This window comes from Bos mutus, chromosome 17 (genome assembly GCF_027580195.1).
Source record: "Bos mutus isolate GX-2022 chromosome 17, NWIPB_WYAK_1.1, whole genome shotgun sequence".
NCBI lineage: Eukaryota > Metazoa > Chordata > Mammalia > Artiodactyla > Bovidae > Bos > Bos mutus.
In genome coordinates, this window is record NC_091633.1 from 41,576,095 (window position 1) to 41,597,953 (window position 21,859).

Sequence of the window (21,859 nt, forward strand, 5' to 3'; positions counted from 1 at the left end):
ATTGAAAAAATAATGAGATTCAGATTAAAAGTCCACAAACAACAGCATAATTAACTACCTTAATAAAACCTTGGAAATAAGCACCAACACAGATTCCAAGAAGCATAAGGTAAATCTAATGAAGACCTGAGGAAAATCAAGCATCAGCTCATGGGAAATACAAAACTCTACTGTCCCTCTTCTATTATCCTGGCTAATCTTTTTCAGAATTAGGTCCCTAGAGTAATGTCAAGTATGTATTCTAAAGTTAATTGCTTTTTTTAAGGACAATGATTGGAGAGTAGTGGGAAAAACAAAACTAACATTTTAAAATGTGAAGAAAGTATTCAAATTATCCACATTTAAAGGTTGTTTTCATGCACATTTAATGGTTTTAGTAAAACCACATTTGAATTACTAATCTATTGAATTCAATTTTACTTCCAGAGTCATTATCCACTGTGGTGATAACATTAGAGTTAGGGCGCACGCTTCTAAATTATAGAATGTTATAAATTTTTTACAGAATGTTCTAAATTAATACTTAATTTTATCCACGTTAATAATGCAAAACTAAAGAACATCTCAGAGAGTGTAATGCGTACTGTAAATACTGAAGCTTCAATTCAATGAATAAATAATTTAATTGCACAATGCCAATTCAATCAGGTTATGGAACAATTTTAATAGCTTGAAAGAATTTGCTGATCTAAATCATAAAGACCAACTTCTATTTTTCTGTATTATAGCTTCTCTGACAAATAATTCAAATTAAAATTAGCACTGAATGATTTGAAAAAAGTTTAACTTAGAAACAGTGTATGAAGCAATGTAGATAGATAAGATCACTGATCACTGGTTGTAGCATATTAGAATGGGAACAAGACTGGGAGAGAGTCAAGTAATGGATTCTAAAAGTTTAGCTAAATCACTTAAAGGTCCTGAGACTCATTTTTCTACATGAAGATGAATATTTGAAATAGATGATTTTGAAGGCCCTATCTAGTACTGAAAATATTTAGGTATTCAAGAAAAATTCCCAAACCACATCTATCAGATTACAGAACTCCCAAAAACAAAACTGCCAAGTTTTTGGAGAAGATTTCAGGAAATAGATCTAATACACTGCTTATGAAAATAGAAATTTTGTAGACTATGCTGGAGAGAAATTTCTTTATATATGGTATATAAATATTATGTGTATGTTACATATATATTTTGTGTATATATTTGGTATATGTACTATACGTGCATAAATGTGTTGTATAATTAAGACAGTATTAGATTAAACAGACCAAATTCTTTATTAAAACTAGATCTTCTAGAATAGAATTTACTGTGTTAACCATGAGAAAACCTGTAAATTTAAAAGCATTTTATTTATCTATCTCACTGTGACTCAATTTCCTCATTTGTAAAACATATATTCTTATGCCTGATATAAAAGATAATACATCTAAAGTGCCAAGCAAACTTGGTTTTCTACAGAGAAAGGCAGCAACTTGGGGAGAAGAAAAGTAGTTTCATGGAAACAATCTAAGTTTAGAAACACATAAGTGAAAGTGAAAGTGAAGTCGCTCAGTCGTGTCTGACTCCTCACGACCCCATGGACTGCAGCCTACCAGGCTCCTCTGTCCATTGGATTTTCCAGGCAAGAGTACTGGAGTGGGTTGCCATCACCTTCTCCAATAAACCACATAAAATTATCAATAAAGCCCTTAAAGTGATCTAATCAGCTAAGTTTCATACATTCTTTTATCTTTTTCTTTATCTTTTATCTTATCTTTAAAGATGAGATTTTTCTCATTCTTTCTTCAAAGTAGGAGTATCATAGCTAATTTCTCACTAGCACACACCACTTCAGCTCAAGGTAGCTTTTGACCTCACACGTCAGCCAGATCACTACAATCCAAAGTGCCTGTTGTGACTAGTCAGTGTCTGAGTCCTACTGGCTGTTAAGAATTTACATATTTTGAATATCATCAATTCTTAATTAATATGGATATAATCAACTACTTATTATCTTGGGCAGACTAATTTATGAGAAAGTCAGGTTACAAATAAAAATAATAAACCATGCAGATAAATAAAAAGTTCTCAAAGTCTATGAAAAACATCTACTCATTTAAATGTCTTCCCACTGAGGCCCACATAATAAATCACAGACACCACATATGGGAGTGACACAACTTAGACAAAGATAAAAATGATAAAATGAATACTCGTATACCCTGCTTCTGTATTTACCTACATTTAATATTTTACTTCATTCGCTTTTTCATTGCCACCTATCCACCCAAACATACATCTATATATGTTATGTGCATATATATGCATGTGTACATTAACATTACTTTTTAAACCATTTAAGAGTATTTTCCATATACCATTGTCATTTACCCCTGAATATTTCAATGTGTATTTCCTAAGAATAACAATATTATCTTACATAGCAACAGTACCAAACTGCATTTATTTTTGCAATTTAAATTCCATTTAATAATATCCATATAATACTTGGGCTTCCCTGATGGCTCAGATAGTAAAGAATCTGCCTGCAATGCAGGTGACCTGGATTTGATCCATGGGTTGGGAAGATTGCCTGGAGAATGGAATGGCTACCCACTCCAGTATTCTTGCCTAGGAAATCCCATGGACAGAGGAGCCTGGGAGGCTATAGTCCATGGGGTACTCTTAGCATGCATGTATTCTACATATAAGTTAAATAAGCAGAGTGACAAAATACAGCCTTATCATACACCTTTCTTAATTTTGAACCAATCAGTTGTTCTGGTTCTAACTGTTGCTTCTTGACCTACATGCAGACTTCTCAGGAGACAGGTAAGGTGGTCTGATATTCCCATCTCTTTAACAATTTTCCACTGTTTGTTGTGATCCACACAGTCAAAGGCTTTAGCATAGTCAATTAAGCAAAAGTAGATGTTTTTCAAGAACTCCCTCACTTTCTCTATGATCTAATGAATGTTGGTAATATGATCTCTGGTTCTTTGCCTTTTCAAAAACCGAGTTTGTACATCTGGAAGTTCTTGGTTCAGATACTGCTGAAGTCTAGCTTGAAGGATTTTGAGCATAACCTTGCTAGCATGTCATATGAGTGCAATTGTGCAGTAGTTTGAACATTCTTTGGCATTGCCCTTCTTTGGGACTGAAATGAAAACTGACCTTTTCCAGTCCTGTGGCCACTGCTGAGTTTTCCAAATTTGTTGGCATATTGAGTGTAGCACTTTAACAGCATCATCTTTTAGGATTTTAAATAGCTCAGATGGAATTCTGTCACCTTCACTAGCTTTGTTCATAGTAATGTTTCCTAAGGCCCAACTGACTTCACACTCCAGGATGTCCAGCTCCAGGTGAGTGACCACATCATTGTGGTTAATTGAGTCATTAAGACCTTTATTGTAGAGTTTACCTGTGTATTCTTGCAATTTCTTCTTAATCTCTTCTGCTTCTGTTAGGTCCTTACCTTTTTTGTCTTTTATCATGCATACCCTTGCATAAAATATTCCCTTGATATACCCAATTTTCTTGGAAGAGACCGCTAGACTTTCTCATTCTATCATTTTCCTCTATTTCTTCACATTGCTCATTTAAGAAGCCTCTTATCTCTCCTTGCTATCCTTTGGAGCTCTGTATTCAGTTTGGATCTATCCTTCCCTTTCACTTCTCTTCTTTTCTCAGATATTTGTAAGGCCTCCTCAGACAACCACTTTGCCTTCTTGCATTTCTTTTTCTTTGGGATGGTTTTGGTCACTGCCTCCTGTACACTGTTACAAACTTCTATTCATAGTTCTTCAGGCAGTCTGTCTATCAGATCTAATTCCTTGAATCTATTCATCACCTCCACTGTATAATCATAAGGGATGTGATTTCGGTTATACCTGAATGGTTTAGTGGTTTGCCCTACTCTCTTAAATCTAAGCCTGAAGTTTGCAATAAGGAGTTCATGATCTGAACCACAGTCAGCTCCTGGTCTTATTTTTTGATGATTGTATAGAGCTTTTCCATCTTCATCTGCAAAGAATATATATAATCAATGTGATTTCAGTATTGCCCATCTGGTGATTCCATGTGTAGAGTCATTTTTTGTGTTGTTAGAAATGAGTGTTTGCTTTGACCAGAGTATTTTTTTTAACAAGACTTTGTTAGCCTTTGCTCTGCTTCATTTTGTACTCCAAGGCCAATCTTGCCTGCAACTCTGAGTATCTCTTGACTTCCTACATTTTTGCATTCCAATCCCCTATGATGAAAATGGCATCTTTTGTGATGTTAGTTCTAAGAAGTGTTACAGATCATCACAGAACTTTCCAACTTCAGCTTGCTTCTCTGGCATTACTAGTTGGGGCATAGACTTGGATTACTGTGATGTTGAATGATTTGCCTTGGAAATGAACTGAGATTATACTGTCATTTTTGAGGCTCTGCACCCAAGTACTGCATTTTAGACTCTTCCATTGACTGTGAGGGTTAATCCACTTCTTCAAAGGGATTCTTGCCTATAGTAGTACAGAATTAAATTTTCCCATTCCCATCCATTTTAGTTCACTGATTCCTAATATGTCGATGTTCAATCTTGCCATCTCTTGCTTGACCTTGATTCAGGACCTAGCATTCCAGGTTCCTATGAAATATTGTTCTTTTAGCATCAGACTTTACTTTCACCACCAGACACAGCCACAGATGAGCACCATTTCTGCTTTAGCCAAGTCTCTTCACTGCTTCTGGAGCTATTAGTAATTGCCCTCCGCTCTTTCCTAGTAACATATTGGAAACCTTCAGAGTTGGGGGACTCATCTTCTGGTGTCATATCATTTTGCCTTTTCATACCATTCATCTTCTGGTGTCATATCATTTTGCCTTTTCATACCATTCATGGGGTTCTCCAGGCAAGAGTACTGGAGTAGGTTACCATTTCCTCCTCCAGTGGTTAGGAATATAGATTTAGGAGTCCTCAGCATAAAAGAATAATATAAATCTAGGAAGAATAGAAATATATCAAGGCAAATCTGAAAGAAAAATGTCAGTTATTCATATAAACACAAGCAAATAAGGAAGTACAATTTTAGAGAAAAGAAATAAGAAGTAAAGGCAGATTGAAAAGGAACAAAGGTATAAAGACCATTTAGGAGAAAAGTGAGCCAGGGAGAAAAACTGGTGAGCTAGCAAGGCAGAGGTCACAGTGTCAGGGCCATGGAGGGATGATCTACCCAGAAACCAGGGTTCCATTGAAATAGAAATACCACACACGAAACGTGTTTGTGTTTTTATAGTTTAGAGTATCTGTAAAACATTTCTCATTACATTAATTTCCAGTGGAAAAAGTAATATACCTTTCAAAACACTAGGTTTGTAAATGCCCAGGAAAGTCTAATTTCTGCCATCCTCATAATGTCCTGTAATAAAAGATGAAAAAGAGGTCTTTACAAGATGTTTAGAAATGGAATAAGCAGTGAGGAGAAAATTTCCTTTTCCTTTTAAACAAATTTGAAAATGGGCACACTTCCAACTAATAAAAGAATGTTTACCTCCACAAGGCCTATCCAGACGACTGTGGTTGCACCCCTTGTCAAGCTTACCAAGCAATCCTTTGTCTCAAAAATATTGCATTTCAATCCATGCTACTGATAAGATACACAGGAAAATATGCATGCAGATAAGCACAAAACACTCAAAAATATGACCAAGCATGTGTGTGTGTCCTATATCCATTATTATCCCAAGAAGAGCTGTTTCTACTTAGAAGAAGTAAATCTATCTCAAGCTGCTTGATTAGGATCAGTGATTAATCCACAAATAAGAATTAGGTATGCCAGAAAAGAAAAACACCAGGCTCACTTTCAATTCATCACCAAATGGATCACAAGTCATCCACTATATCAGTTAGCATTAGCCACGAATTTAGGAAATTAAAAGACATATATGATTAAGTATGCACAAATGATTGAGTAAGCCTACCTTCTGAGCTGTGGTCTAACACATTTTGTTAATTAAAAAGTGGTTACCAAAAGACGTGAAATGGTACCTCATAGTGGACTCTGTGGGAGAGGGAGAGGGTGGGATGATTTGGGAGAATGGCATTGAAATATGTATAATATCATATATAAAATGAGTCGCCAGTCCAGGTTTGATGCACAATACTGGATGCTTGGGGCTGGTGCACTGGGACGACCCTGAGGGATGGTATGGGGAGGGAGGAGGGTTCAGGATGGGGGACACATGTATACCTGTGGCGGATTCATTTCGATATATGGCAAAACCAATACAATACTGTAAAGTTATAAAATAAAATTTAAAAAAAGAAAAAAGCGGTTACCCATGTGTACTGACTATATTGTAGGACCGTATGGTGACTAGAAATTGGACTAGAAAATAAGGCATCCCAGTTCACTGCCTGATTTTGCTCTAATCTGTGTATAACCCTGAGCTAAACCTCTGTGTACGTAGTTTTTTCAAGGTAAACTGAAAAGAACGGATTCACATATTTTTCTTCTTCTTTTAAAAAATAGCTTTTTTTTCCAAGGAAATCTTATATGGAACCCTAGTTACTAAAACAGTGACTCTGCCCACTTCAGCTTGAGAAGGGAGGGCCCAAGTACCAGCCTCCCTCTCCCTCTTTTCCTAAAAGCTCCCGAACAGGATGCAAGGGTTCCTCAAAAAGCAATTGTTACATTTCCTCATTATCCTTATGAGCAAACTATTCAGAAACCCCAGGGAACATAGTGACAGTGATGACACTCCTACTGAATTATAGACAGTACTGGATTATATGATCTATTAGCTGTTCGCTTCTCAGTGTTACTCAGGTACCAAAACAGTCAGAGGCTGGAGCATGTAATAGACTCCAAGTCTTGGTGATTTCTTCTTCAATGAGGTAAAAGCTGAATCAAGACTGCCGGTAGAAATATAACAACCTCAGATATGCAGATGACACCAAACTTACGGCAGAAAGTGAAGAGGAACTGAACAGCCTCTAGATGAAGGTGAAAAAGGAGAGTGAAAAAGCTGGCTTAAAACTCAACATTTAAAAAATGAAGATCATGGCATCCAGTCCCATCACTTCATGGCAAATAGATGGGGAAACAGTAGAAACAGTGACAGATTTTACTTTCTTGGGCTCCAAAATCACTGCAGATGGTGACTGTAGCCTAGAAAGTGAAAGACAATTGCTCATTGGAAGAAAAGCTATGACCAACCTGGACAGTGTATTAAAAAGCAGAGACATTACTTTGCCAACAAAGGTCCATATAGTCAAAGCTATGGTTTTTCCAGTAGTCATGTATGGATGTAGAGTTGGGCCATAAAGAAGGCTGAGTGCCAAAGAATTGATGCTTTTGAATTGTGGTGTTAGAGAAGACTCTTGAAAATCCCTTGGACTACAAGGAAATCAACCTAATCAATCCTAAAGGAATCAGTCCTGAATATTCATTGGAAGGATTGATGCTGAAGCTGAAACTCCAATATTTTGGCCATCTGATGCAAAGAGCTGACTTATTAGAAAAGACCCTAACACTGAGAAAGATTGAAGGCAGGAGAAGGGGGCAACAGAGGATGAGATGGTTGGATGGCATCACCAACCAATGGACATCAGTTTGAGCAAACTCTGGGAGATGGTGAAGGACAGAAAAGCCTGGCATGCTGCAGTCCGTGGAGTTGCAAATACTAAAACACAAGTGAGCGACTCAACAACAACAGCAACACAAGGAAACTGTTTCTCTGAACTTTAATGCTAAAACTCATTTTATTACAATTAATTCTAAGGTATCGCCAGATAATTGTAACTATGTTAAAATTCTGTTAGTTAAATTTGCACTTAGACCCAATATACAATTAGCAGTTTCAAGATGCAAGTTTTTCTTCAATTTCTCTTTAACATACCTCCAAGTTTTAACTCTTCCTGCCCCCAGATAGTGAGACTGCTGTTATTGCTCCCCACTCAAGCCTGACTTTTTAAAATCTTCAAGTTTCCCAAACTTGCTTCTATCACATAGAATATATGTACTCCAATTCCTGTTTCTTTTCAACTTTATCATCTCTTGGACAACATTCAACTTGGCTGACAAACTAATCTAGGCTAATGAATTCATATGTAACTCTTCCAGGGAAAAATGAAAGTATTTTAATATGATCTTCAAGAGTCCGATCCAACTTGAAGAGGTGCATAAGATGGAAGATTCCAGGAATCTTGAAAATCCTGGTGCACAGGTCCTCTGGGCCATCAACAACTTTGGGACTTTCTTCACGTTTTGTCAAATATTTAACCATTATTTATCCTTAAGATATTTCTCCCTTTGAGGCTTGATGATGTTCATGATTTTCTTTTTCTTTTGGAGGGAATTTGACCTGTCCCATAACAGGTTTTCTTGTTTTCTTGATTTTCCAAAATATATAGAATCTGAATTTTCCTCCTTAAGTGGACATTCATATGTCTGTAATTCTCTCCTATTTTCTTTTGACAACCTACTATTTACTAGGTTTACCTAATTGGTATTCATTATAAACTAAGAGAGGAAACAAGAAGATATTAATACTAATACTGTCTCTAACCATAGATAAAACATTCATAGCAAAGTCAACCCAAAATTTTAAGGGATCTTCACTACCACATAATATATAATTTATGGGATAAAACAAGGTCAACCTAACTGATGTTAAACTATTGCTAACCTACATGAAAGTGAAAGTGTTAGTCACTCAGTCATGTCCAACTCTTTGTGACTTCTTTGACTGTAGCCCACCAGGCTCCTTTGTCCATGGGGATTCTCCAGGCAAGAATATTGGAGTGGGTTGCCATTCCCTTCTCTAGGGGAGCTTCCCAATCCAGGGATTGAACCCAGGTCTCCTGTATCACAGGCAGATTCTTTACAGGCTGAGCCACCAGGGAAGCCCTATAAACTTATCAAAAGTGATTCTGAGCTATTAAAGTATCAATGACATGTTTTAAAATTCCCTGATGGCTGTATTACTCTAGAATTTCCAACCTCACTATCGTGCAGCTCTTTGCTACATGTTCAGTGTGACCATCTTATTCTCCTACTCAAAACTCATTAACATGAGTTATGAAAATCTTCCTCATGAAGACCATTCCTATCTCCCCAGCTATATATATGTGCCCTCTTTCTGGTCTCTTGGCCTTCAGATATGCTGCCCCTTCTGCTCTGGTTTGCCTCCTTACCTCCTCATCACTCATTTCTTCTGTGTAGTAAAGACGATTCAACCTTGCAGGTCTCTGCTGCTGCTGCTGCTGCTGCTGCTGTTGCTGCTGCTAAGTCGCTTCAGTTGTGTCCGACTCTGTGCGACCCCATAGATGGCAGCCCATCAGGCTCCCCCGTCCCTGGGATTCTCCAGGCAAGAACACTGGAGCGGGTTGCCATTTCCTTCTCCAATGCATGAAAGTAAAAAGTGAAAGTGAAGTCGCTCAGTCATGTCCAACTCTTAGCGACCCCATGGACTGCAGCCTTCCAGTCTCCTCTGTCCTTGGGATTTTCCAGGCAAGAGTACTGGAGTGGGGTGCCATTGCCTTCTCCGTTGCAGGTCTCAGTAGACAGGAATTCCTCACAGAAGTCTTCTGTGCCTCCTCAGGTGGTTTATATTCCTCTTCTAGTACTCTCTGCTTGCTGTCTCAGCAGTTTCTACAGGCTCTTATAAATGTCTGTTAGCTGTTTGTAACCTCCTCTGTATAAGTAACCTGAAAGCAAGACCAAGTCCCCTCCCCCAAACAAATGCAAGGCTTTCTTATTGAAAATGTCAAAACAAAAGACAGATTAGAAGAATGCCTATAACACATATGAGAAATAAATGACTATGTCTGTTCATTTACAATAAGATATACAAATCAATGACTAAAGAATGAACAATCCCCAGTGAAAAACAGGCCAAAAAGAGTAACAAGAATTTCTCAGAAAAAAACACACAAATAGTCGTTATACATAAGACCAAGTTGTTGTTTATTTTATTTTATTTTTTAATTTTACAATATTGTATTGGTTTTGCCATATATCAAAATGAATCCGCCACAGGTATATATGTGTTCCCCATCCTGAACCCTCCTCCCTCCTCCCTCCCCATATCATCCCTCTGGGTGGTCCCAGTGCACCAGCCCCAAGCATCCAATTTGCCACTTTGTATCTCAATGCTGAGTGTCATAACTTAGCATGCATTGGGAAATCAAAAACAAATGTCGAATAAATGAGAAAAGTTACATTCTACTTATCTGTTTCTAAATTTTAGCCATTCTCATGTACATATATACACACACATATTTACATATATAACCACATATATGTGGGTGTATGTGTATGTGCTCAGTTGTGTTTGACTCTATGCGACCCCATGGACTGTAGCCCACCAGGCTCCTCTGTCAGTGGAATTTTCCAGAGGAAAATTTCCTACTCCAGGGGCTCTTCCTGACCCAAGGATTGAACCTGCATCTCTTGTGTCTCCTGCATTGGCAGGGGGATACTTTACCACTGTGCCACCTGGGAAACCCAAGTGTGTGTGTGTGTACATATATATACATATGGATATATATCATATACCAACATGTATGTCTCTTTGTATACATATTTATACGTGTATCAGTTCAGGTCAGTTCAGTCACTCAGTCATGTCCGACTCTTTGCAACCCCAAGGGACTGCAGCATGCCAGGCCTCCCTGTCCATCACCAACTCCTGGAGTTTACTGAAACTCATATCCATTGAGTTGGGGATGCCATCCAACCATCTCATCCTCTGTCGTCCCCTTCTCTTCCCACGTTCAATCTTTCCCAGCTGTATACACACATATATATACACAAATAAATATGTATACAAAGAGACATACAATAAACAGTATATATGCATATGTATATATACTGACTATATGCAATCAATGTATGTATGTAGGCATTGATGAGTAATTAGTATATTTATATGTATGCATACAGACACTATATACATATATATGTATGTATGTGTGTATATATATGAGAAATATCATCTTCTTACCCTCAGTTTTACAAAATTTTGGGTTATTTTACATGTAGCTCTAGCCTTCTTGTTTTATAACATATTATAAGCAAAGAAAAATGAAACAACAAAACAGTCTTAGATACATATTTTATAGGGGGAAAGCTTTAATTAAAAAACACAACTTGGGACATTCCTGGTGGCCCAGTGGTTAAAAATCCACCTTCTAATTCAGGGGACGTGGGTTCTGACCCTGGTCTGGGAACTAAGATCCCACATGCTGCAGAGCAGCTAGTGTGTCACACCCACAACTAGACAGAAGACAGAATGCTGCAACTGAGGCCCAACACAGCCACAAATGAATCAATATTTTTACAAACACAAGTTGCCTCAAAGAATGAAAATACAATTTTGTTAATGTTTGTCCCCCAAGATGTACTTTAATTAAAAATTAGTTTGCATGCATCCATTTAAAAATGGTTAGATTATCCTAAACTAGAAAGGAGATGGTGCAGAGATGTCTAAAGGGCAGAGAAGAAAAAGAACCAAGGCTGCCCAAAGTGCCTTAGCTTGGAGCTCTTCATGAAGAAGCTGAAGAAAAAAGCACCCCCTGCAAATTGGACAGAGTGAAGGCTTCTCATCATCTCACGTTGTTTCTGTGTGTAGATTCCTAGATCACAGGAGAGCCAGCCTTGGGAATTACTCAGCAGTGCTAAAAGAGCACTGTTCCAAAATTAAATTTGAAAAAATGCTTTAATATGTGTCCCTTCTGTAAATTTGCATTTATGCTATAACTTTGAACCTATTTTTTAAATACTCCTGCAAAGGAAAGTTATCAACCCCACAAACTGTAAGACTATTAAAAGTGCCAATTGAAACAAGAATGCAGTAACATTGTGAAATTGCATTATCTGTCATGCTCTAAAGCTTATTCAGGTGCTTATTTGAACCTTTAGGACCCACAGGAAAATGAGCATGGGATGACTTTTCACTCAGGCTGCCATAATGTTTCAGGAGTGAAACTCCATAGTGGTCTACCAGACACCAAAAATAAAGTTTCAGCTGTAAAACAAGTGTCAACAAACCTCATGCTTCTGTGCAGAAATAGCAGCTACTAAGAAGGTAACATCAGTACATTATAAATAATCCCTGAGACGGTCTCAAAAGGGGGCTACAGTTTGAAACACGTGCAGCAGAAATAGAATAAAGGCACCTTCGAGGCCATCAATAAATGGCAAAACAGAGTAGTTTATAGCACGGGTTCTCTGAAATATGTCCATTAGCTCCAGGTGCCAACATCCACACATTGGAGGAAATCACCAAGACCTTTCATTATTTGATGGAACAAGAGACAACAGGCATGTCTCAGTGTTAGAGCTTTTAGTAAAAGAAATTAGTATTCATCAACACATCTTAAGTCAGTCGACAGTTTAAAAGTTGGAATGAAGCATGTCATTCAGGCAAGGAGGTCCTTGGTCCAAGTTAAACAAACTCAAGGAGAATGTCTGGTTTTCAGAATCCTTGTTCTATACCTTAATAGGACTGTGCTCTCAAAATTAGAAATACCCAGTTGCTAAATTAATGTTGTTATTTTAATTTAAATGACTTCTTTAATGGGTAAATATATTCATATTAGAAAAAATGTGGTGTTTATAATTAATGGCAAAAGTGTATAAATGATCATACAATTTACATGCTTGTCTGCCCCACTAAACTTTGAGTTGCTCACTTGTCTATATCCTATGTCTAGTAAGATATGTACCTCACATATAGCATGCATTCAGTTAATGTTCGCTGAATAAACAGAAGTTACACAAACATATTTATAAAGTTTATTATCAGAAGAGCCAGTGTTGCAAAACAGATTGTCAAAAAGAAAGCTTTCATCAACTAATAAAAGATTAATAAAATAAGACTATAAATTTGTTGATCAATAAAAGGGTAAAGACTTTTTTTAGTAAAAATTAGCATACAATGATATCAGCATATCAGCAAAAACTGCACAATAGGGAATTGGAAATTCTGCCCATCCATAAAGCAATTTTTTTCAAATGGGCAAAGATCATCAGAATAAACTTTTTCAGAACTCAAAATTAACCAAAGGCTTGAAGCAATTCATGGGAACACTTATTAAAAAAAAAAAAAAAAAAGGAAGAAGGGAAAAAAAAAAAAAAACAGTGGATTCTTGGCAAGAACAGTGAAGTTGTAGCTTGCCCCAGTCCCATCTCCCACACCCCAGTTCAATGGAATGAGTGAAAGTCACAGCCTACATTCCCCGTACCTGAAAGAGCAGAATGGACCTCATTCATAAATTATCACTAATTATTTGTTCTGACCTGTGCCCAAGAATAACAGCATAAAAGGTGTGTCTTCATTTCTCCTACCAGAATTGACTAGCGTATTTCTAAAAGCTTATTTCTATTGCTACTTCCAAGAGAATTTGTCAAAAATATTTACATTGTGCTGCTGCCCAAGGTGATAGATAACAGCTAAGGTAAACAATAGCCTAAAAAAAAAAAAAGCTTTGGATGAAAGGCTGGGGAAAGATGCGTCATTAAGGACTTTGAAAACCTTAACATTTTCCTGGGAATCTCAAGTTCCTGCACATGTTCATAACTGCACAGTTTTCAAGTCTCAAAGAAGGACAGTACCAAAGAATGGCCAAACTACCCTACAACTGTGCTCATTTCACACATTGGCAAGGTAATGCTCAAAATCCTTCAAGCCAGGCTTCAGGAGTAGGTTACCCGAGAACTTCCAGATGTACAAGCTGGGTTTAGAAAAGGCAGAGGAACCAGAGATCAAATTGCCAACATCCACTGTATCACAGAAAAAGCAAAGGAATTCCACAAAAACATCTAATCAAGGTCAAGAAGCAACAGTTAGAACCGGACATGCTGCTGCTGCTGCTGCTGCTGCTAAGTTGCTTCAGTCGTGTCCGACTCTGTGCGACCCCATAGACAGCAGCCCACCAGGTTCCCCTGTCCCTGGGATACTCCAGGCAAGAACACTGGAGTGGGTTGCCATTAGAACCGGACATAGAACTTGTCAAAAATTGTGAAAGAAGTACATCAACGCTGCATGTTGTCACCCGGCTTATCTAACTTATATGCAGAGGGCATCATGTGAAATGCCGGGCTGGATGAAGCACCAACTGGAATCAAGACTGCCTGGACAAATATCAACAACCTCAGGATATGCAGATGATACCACTCAAATGGCAGTAAGTGAAAGCAAAGAGGAACTAAAGAGCCTCTTAATGAGGGTGAAAGAGGAGAGTGAAAAGGCTGGCTCAAATTCAACATTCAATAAACTAAGATCATGTCATCTGGTCCCATCACTTCATGGCAAATAGATGGGTTAAAAAAATGCCAACAGTGATGGATGTTAACTTCTTGGGCTCCAAAATCACTGCAGATGTGACTGTAGCCATAAAATTAAAAGACGCTTGCTTCTTGTAAGGAAAGCTATGACAAACCTAGACACTTAATAAAAAAGGAACGTCACTTTACCAACAACAATCCATCTAGTCAAAGCTCTGGTTTTTCTAGTAGTCATGTATGGATGTAGGAACTGGACCATAAAAATGGCTGAGTGCTGAAGAATTGATACTTTCAAACTGTGGTGCTGGAGAAGACTTTTGAGAATCCCTTGGACCATACGGAGATCAAACCAATCAATCCTAAAGGAAATCAACCCTGAATACTCATTGGAAGGACTGATGTTCAAGCTGAAGCTCCAATATTTGGCCACCTGATGCAGAGCTGACTCATTGGAAAAGACCCTGATTTTAGGAAAGATTGAGGGCAGGAGGAGGAGAGGGCAACAGAGGATGAGATAGTTGGATGGCATCACTGACTCAGTGGGCAAGAGTTTGAGCAAACTCTGGGAGATAGTGAAGGACAGGATAGCCTGGCATGCTGCAGTCCATGGGGTCACAAAGAGTCAGACATGACATAGATACTGAACAATACTAAGTGCTCAGGAAAGACTAGAGAAAGCCATAACTGTCATCTCTTGATAATCTTGAGGCTCCGAGGAAGCATAAAGTGAAGATGCAGGCCAATTTTAAACTTCCTGGATGTGTGTTGATGGTGACACATACAGCCCAACACACACAAAGCCCCTTGGGAAGTAGTGGAAGATTTTGTGTTTTTTGGTTCTGGGTGTTTAAAGAAATCGCAAAAATAATAAAATAATTAGAAATAAAACTACCCTAAGATGCGCACAACTTGTATACTAAAACTATACAACACATTGTTTAAAGAAATTTAAAACAATCTAAAGAAGTAGAAACAGCTTCCATATTAATGGATTGAAAATCTTAACACTGTTAAAATGACACTACTCCCCAAACTATAGGCTTTTCAGATTCAAAGAATTTCATATCAAAATTCCAACTGATCCTAAAATTCATACGGAAAAGGACACAAAACAGCCAAAACAATTTAAGAAAGAAATCACTTTAAATTATGTTTAGCCTTATATTGAGTGTTTACCCAAGTCAGCTGGGAATTAGAATAACACACAAGTACTAAGACAACTACGTTATTTTATTTTTGCTTTCCTTTTTAAGTAATTTTTATAATGCTATGATTGTATCAATTTCAGTTTTGTTGTATAGTGTTAACCCATTCAAAAACCTCAATTAGCCCACTTTTTCCTTCTGAAAATACTACAGATGTTAATATTTATGGTAAATACATCTCTCCTACATTGTGCTGATTGGAGCTGATGTTTCTGAACATTTGTCATAAAAACAAATAATTGGCAATTCTCAAGATGAAAGTAGAAGGAATCAATAATTCCATTCATTAGAGGGCTGTGAAATAACGTTAATTAGCCATATGTATACATACATCCCCTCCCACTTGAGCCTTGCCACCCCACCATCTGCCATTCCACCCCGCTAGGTCATCACAGAGTACTGAGTGAGCTCCCTGCGCTATACAGCAGCTTCTCACTGCTACTGCTGCTGCTAGGTCACTTCAGTTGTGTCTGACTCTGTGCAACCCCATAAATGGCAGCCCACCAGGCTCCCCTGTCCCTGGGATTCTCCAGGCAAGAACACTGGAGTGGGTTGCCATTTCCTTCTCCAATGCATGAAAGTGAAAAGTGAAAGTGAAGTCGCTCAGTCGTGTCTGACCCTCAGTTAACCCATGTACGGCAGCCTACCATGCTCCTCCATCCATGGGATTTTCCAGGCAAGAGTACTGGAGTGGGGTGCCATTGCCTTCTCCTTATCTGTTTTACACATGGTAGTGTATTATATGTCAATTAGAAGTGAAAACTTCATATATCCCTGTTTTCAAAACATAATTAGATCATTTTGGGTCTTTTTTTTTTCCCCCTGAGGGGGCAAAGCAAAATGAAAATATGGATACTTACTCTGGCACTAGGAAAGACAGCTATGCCTATAAAACTATTTCAACAGTTAAATACTGCTGTCATACAATCAAGCTAAAGAAAACTGCAGTTATTGTGAAGCTAATGTCTATTTATTATAAAAGTTAGAGCACATTAGTAACAAATTCTTACACTCTGATGGTGGTGTTGCATCTTTTGAAATACAAAGAAACTCTTAAACTAAATGCTTCAAAGTTAGAAACACCATTTATTAATTCAGTGTACCTGTTAATATTTATTTTTCCTTTGGTCAGAACCATTGGGCTTTATATCTCTATATCCCCACTCATCCACTTATATATATATATTTTTTTTAATATAAAACTAAAATTGCATCTGTCTTGGAACCACTCTGTTGTCATATTCAAGGAGTACATTTGCCAGTGTGCATGTACATTATATTCATCTAAAGTAGCACATGCTTTGGGAGCTGGTTACATTTCACTGGACATATACAGTATCTTTCATGCCTACCTAGTTAAACCTAACACAGAATCATGGAATCAGGCAAAGGTTTTAGGTTAGCAGAAATTTCCATAATGAGTCAAATAATATGAAAGCTTGCAAATACATTATCAACTTGTATACTTCTATCTGGGTTCTGCTTGTTTTCATACTTCCTTTAGCAGACATCCCAGCTAGTAAAATTGAAATAAAAGAATGGAAATTGGACAATAAGAGTCAGAAAAACCTTGAGAAAGATACAGCATATTTTTTTCTTAAATTCCTTTTTGTGCCTTTCCCATTTACTCTCAGGGCCACTAGACTTTAATTTTACACAAGCAAAAGCTGTTTCTTCTGGAAGAGAAGACTGGTTTCTTGTTTTGTTGTTGTTGTTTGATAATATAAAGACTTTGTTGAAATCAGAGAAAATAAACAAAGGACAAATATTCTACTAAAAATATCTGGAATCATTTTCAGTAGTAGATTAAGAGAACAAGGGAAGTAAAGCTGTGTAATAACCTAAAAGAAAACGAAATGAATGATATATTTGCACTGTTCAGAAGTTATTCTGATTACTAGTAAACAAACAACTATTTAAAAAAATATATTCTGTTCTAGTGAATTCTTGAACTCAGGGTTACTTTCTTAAAGCATTAATTTCAACAGTCAGTGATAAAACGTACAGTAATTGAGGAAAATTCAAATACACATTGTATCACTTTTTGAAATAATCTTTCAGTCTTCACTGAACTCTTTTAAAACATCATTTGTTTTAAAACACCTGGTCAGAATGGCTGCGATCCAAAAGTCTACAAGCAATAAATGCTGAAGAGGGTGTGGAGAAAAGGGAGCCCTCTTACACTGTTGGTGGGAATGCAAACTAGTACAGCCACTATGGAGAACAGTGTGGAGATTCCTTAAAAAATTGGAAATAGAACTGCCTTATGATCCAGCAATCGCACTGCTGGGCATACACACTGAGAAAACCAGACGGGAAAGAGACACGTGTACCCCAATGTTCATCACAGCACTGTTTATAATAGCCAGGACATGGAAGCAACCTAGATGTCCATCAGCAGATGAATAGATAAGAAAGCTGTGGTACATATACACAATGGAGTATTACTCAGCCATTAAAAAGAATACATTTGAATCAGTTCTAATGAGGTGGATGAAACTGGAGCCTATTATACAGTGTGAAGTAAGCCAGAAGGAAAAACACCAATACAGTATACTAATGCATATATATGGAATTTAGAAAGATGGTAACAATAACCCTGTGTACGAGACAAGCAAAAGAGACACTGATGTATAGAACAGTCTTATGGACTCTGTTGGAGAGGGAGAGGGTGGGAAGATTTGGGAGAATGGCATTGAAACATGTATAATATCATGTATGAAACGATTGCCAGACCAGGTTTGATGCACGATACTGGATGCTTGGGGCTGGTGCACTGGGACGACCCAGAGGGATGGTATGGGGAGGTTGGGAGGGAGGAGGGTTCAGGATGGGGAACACTGTGGTGGATTCATTTTGATATTGGCAAAACTAACACAATATTGTAAAATTTAAAAATTAAAATTAAAATAAATAAATAAATAAAAATAAATTAATTAATTAAAAAAATAAAACACCTGGTGAATGCAGTCAAGTATCCTGTAGATTTCAAATGAATGATGCATATTGGACAAACTGAAATGGCAAAGTTGGGTTAAATGTGTTAATTTTCTTCTCAAAATGTGACTGTAAATTATGATTTTGGTGTAATGATTTAATTATCAACTCACATATGGAGACTGGCTAGCTTGTCTGTCTATTGTTCAGAATTACTCACTGCCTGACCTGCTCTCCCCTGAATCACAAGTCTGTACACCTTGGACACACTTTCACCAGGCAGCCCTTGCTGGAAGAGCTTTTTCAGGTTCAGCTAATGAGAAGAAAGTGAGTGAGATTTTGAAAGTTGAATGGAAGCCAAAGCTATCACTTTCTGATTTTCTGCTTAGCACAGTTGGCATTTAGCACACCTGGGTTGTACAATATCACAAAATGTAACCATAATTGGAGATAAAGTCTTTAAAAAGGTAATCAAGTCAAAATGAAGGCATGCAGGTGGACTTAGAAGAAGAGGATATTTGGCTACAGTCACAAAGAGAGGGAATACCATGTCAAGGGAGGTGGAAACGGCCCTGTGGAAACAAGGAGAGAAACTTAGAAGACACCTACCCTGCTAAAATCTTGACCTCTGACTTCTAGATTCCAGAGCTTCCTAATGATTACATAAACATAATGTAAAGGGTCATAAGCGATCTTTGTTCTTTATTTCATGATGCAAAAAACTGTGCAATACTGTCCTCTAATATATCATTTGGTACTACATGAAGGACAGATTATTGAAATTCTGAAAGAGATGGGAATACCAGAGCACCTGATCTGCCTCTTCAGAAACCTATATGCAGGTCAGGAAGCAACAGTTAAAACTGGACATGGAACAACAGACTGGTTCCAAATAGGAAAAGGAGTACTTCAAGGCTGTATATTGTCACCCTGCTTATTTAACTTATATGCAGAGTACATCATGAGAAACACTGGGCTGGAGGAAGCACAAGCTGGAATCAAGATTTCTGGGAGAAATATCAATAACCTCAGATATGCAGATGACACCACCCTTATGGCAGAAAGTGAAGAGGAACTCAAAAGCCTCTTGATGAAGGTAAAAGAGGAAAGTGAAAAAGTTGGCTTAAAGCTAAACATTAAGAAAACGAAGATCATGGTATCTGCTCCCATCACTTCATGGGAAATAGATGGGGAAACAGTGGAAACAGTGTCAGACTTTATTTTTGGGGGCTCCAAAATCACTACAGATGATGACTACAGCCATGAAATTAAAAGACGCTTAGTCCTTGGAAGAAAAGTTATGACCAACCTAGATAGCATATTGAAAAGCAGAGACATTACTTTGCCAACAAAGGTCCGTCTAGTTAAGGCTATGGTTTTTCCCATGGTCATGTATGGATGTGAGAGTTGGACTGTGAAGAAAGCTGAGCGCTGAAGAATTGATGCTTTTGAACTGTGGTGTTGGAGAAGACCCTTGAGAGTCCCTTGGACTGCAAGGAGATCCAACCAGTCCATTCTGAAGGAGATCAGCCCTGGGATTTCTTTGGAGGGAATGATCCTGAAACTGAAACTCCAGTACTTTGGTCATGTCATGTGAAGAGTTGACTCACTGGAAAAGACTCTGATGCTGGGAGGGATTGAGGGCAGGAGGAGAAGGGACGGCAGAGGATGAGATGGCTAGATGGCATCGGTGACTCGATGGACATGAGTCTGAGTGAACTCCAGGAGTTGGTGATGGACAGGGAGGCCTGGCGTGCTGCGATTCATGGGGTCGCAAAGGTCGGACACGACTGAGTGACTGAACTGAACTGACTGATCAAAATTACAGTGATCAAATACTGGTCAAATTTATAGATCTAAATATGTCTGTTCTTGTAAACAAAAAGCAGAGAAGGTGATCTTTGAAAAGTATGGGATTCTGTCAGCACTGTGATATGAGATACAAATATATCTTTAAGACAAGATAATCAAATCCCTCAAGTAAGGACGACTAAAACATAACTGTAATATTTTGTTGTTGTTCAGTTGCTAAATCAAATCTGACTCTTTGTGACCCCATGAACTGCAGCACACCAGGCTTTCCTGTCCTTCACTATCTCCCAGAGTTTGCTCAAACTCGTGTCCATTGAGTCAGTGATACCATCCAACAATTTCATCCTCTATTGCCCCCTTCTCTTCTTGTCCTAAATATTTCCCAGCATTAGGGTTTTTTCCAATGAGCTGGCTCTTTGCATGAGGTGTCCAAAATACTGGAGCTTCAGCTTCAGCATCAGTTCTTCCAATGAATATTCAGGGTTGATTTCCTTTAGGATTGACTGGTTTGATCTCCACTGTCCAGGGGATTCTCAAGCAGTTTCTCCAGCACCACAGTTTGAAAGCATCAATTCTTCAGCACTCAGCCTTCTTTATGATCCAACTATCACATCCACACAAGACTACTGGAAAAAAAACATAGTTTTGACTGGATGGACTTTTGTTGGCAAAGTGACATCTCTGATTTTTATTATGCTCTCTATGTTTGTTGTAGTTTCCTTCCAAGTAGCAAGCATCTTTTAATTTCATGACTGCAGTGACCATCCACAGTGATTTTGGAGCCCAAGAAAATGAAATCTGGCACTGTTTCCATTGTTTCTGCATCTATTTGCCATGAAGTTATGGGACCGGATGCCATGTCTTTGTTTTTTGAATACTGAGGGTTTTTTTAATATAAATTCATTTATTTTAATTGAAGGCTAATTACAATATTGTATTGGTTTTGCCATACATCAACATGAATCCGCCACAGGTGTACACGTGTTCCCCATCCTGAACCCCCTCCCACCTCCCTCCTCGTACCATCCCTCTGGGTCATCCCAGTGCACCAGCCCCAAGCATCCTGTATCCTGCATCAAACCTGGACTGGCGATTCATTTCTTATATAATATTATACATGTTTCAATGCCATTCTCGCAAATCATCCCACCTTCTCCCTCTCCCACAGAGTCCATAAGACTGTTCTATACATCAGTGTCTCTTTTGCTCTCTCGCATACAGGGTTATCATTACCACCTTTCTAAATTCCATATATATGTGTTAGTATACTGTATTGGTGTTTTTCCTTCTGGCTTACTTTACTCTGTATAATAGGCTCCAGTTTCATCCACCTCATTAGAACTGATTCAAATGCATTCTTTTTAATGGCTGAGTAATACTCCATTGTGTATATGTACCTCAGCTTTCTTATCCATTCATCTGTTGATGGACATCTAGGTTGCTTCCATATCCTGGCTATTATAAACAGTGCTGCAATGAACATTGCAGTACATGTGTCTCTTTCAATTCTGGTTTCCTTGGTGTGTATGCCCAGCTGTGGGGTTGCTGGGTCATAAGGCAGTTCTATTTCCAGTTTTTTAAGGAATCTCCACACTGTTCTCCATAGTGGCTGTACTAGTTTGCATTCCCACCAACAGTGTA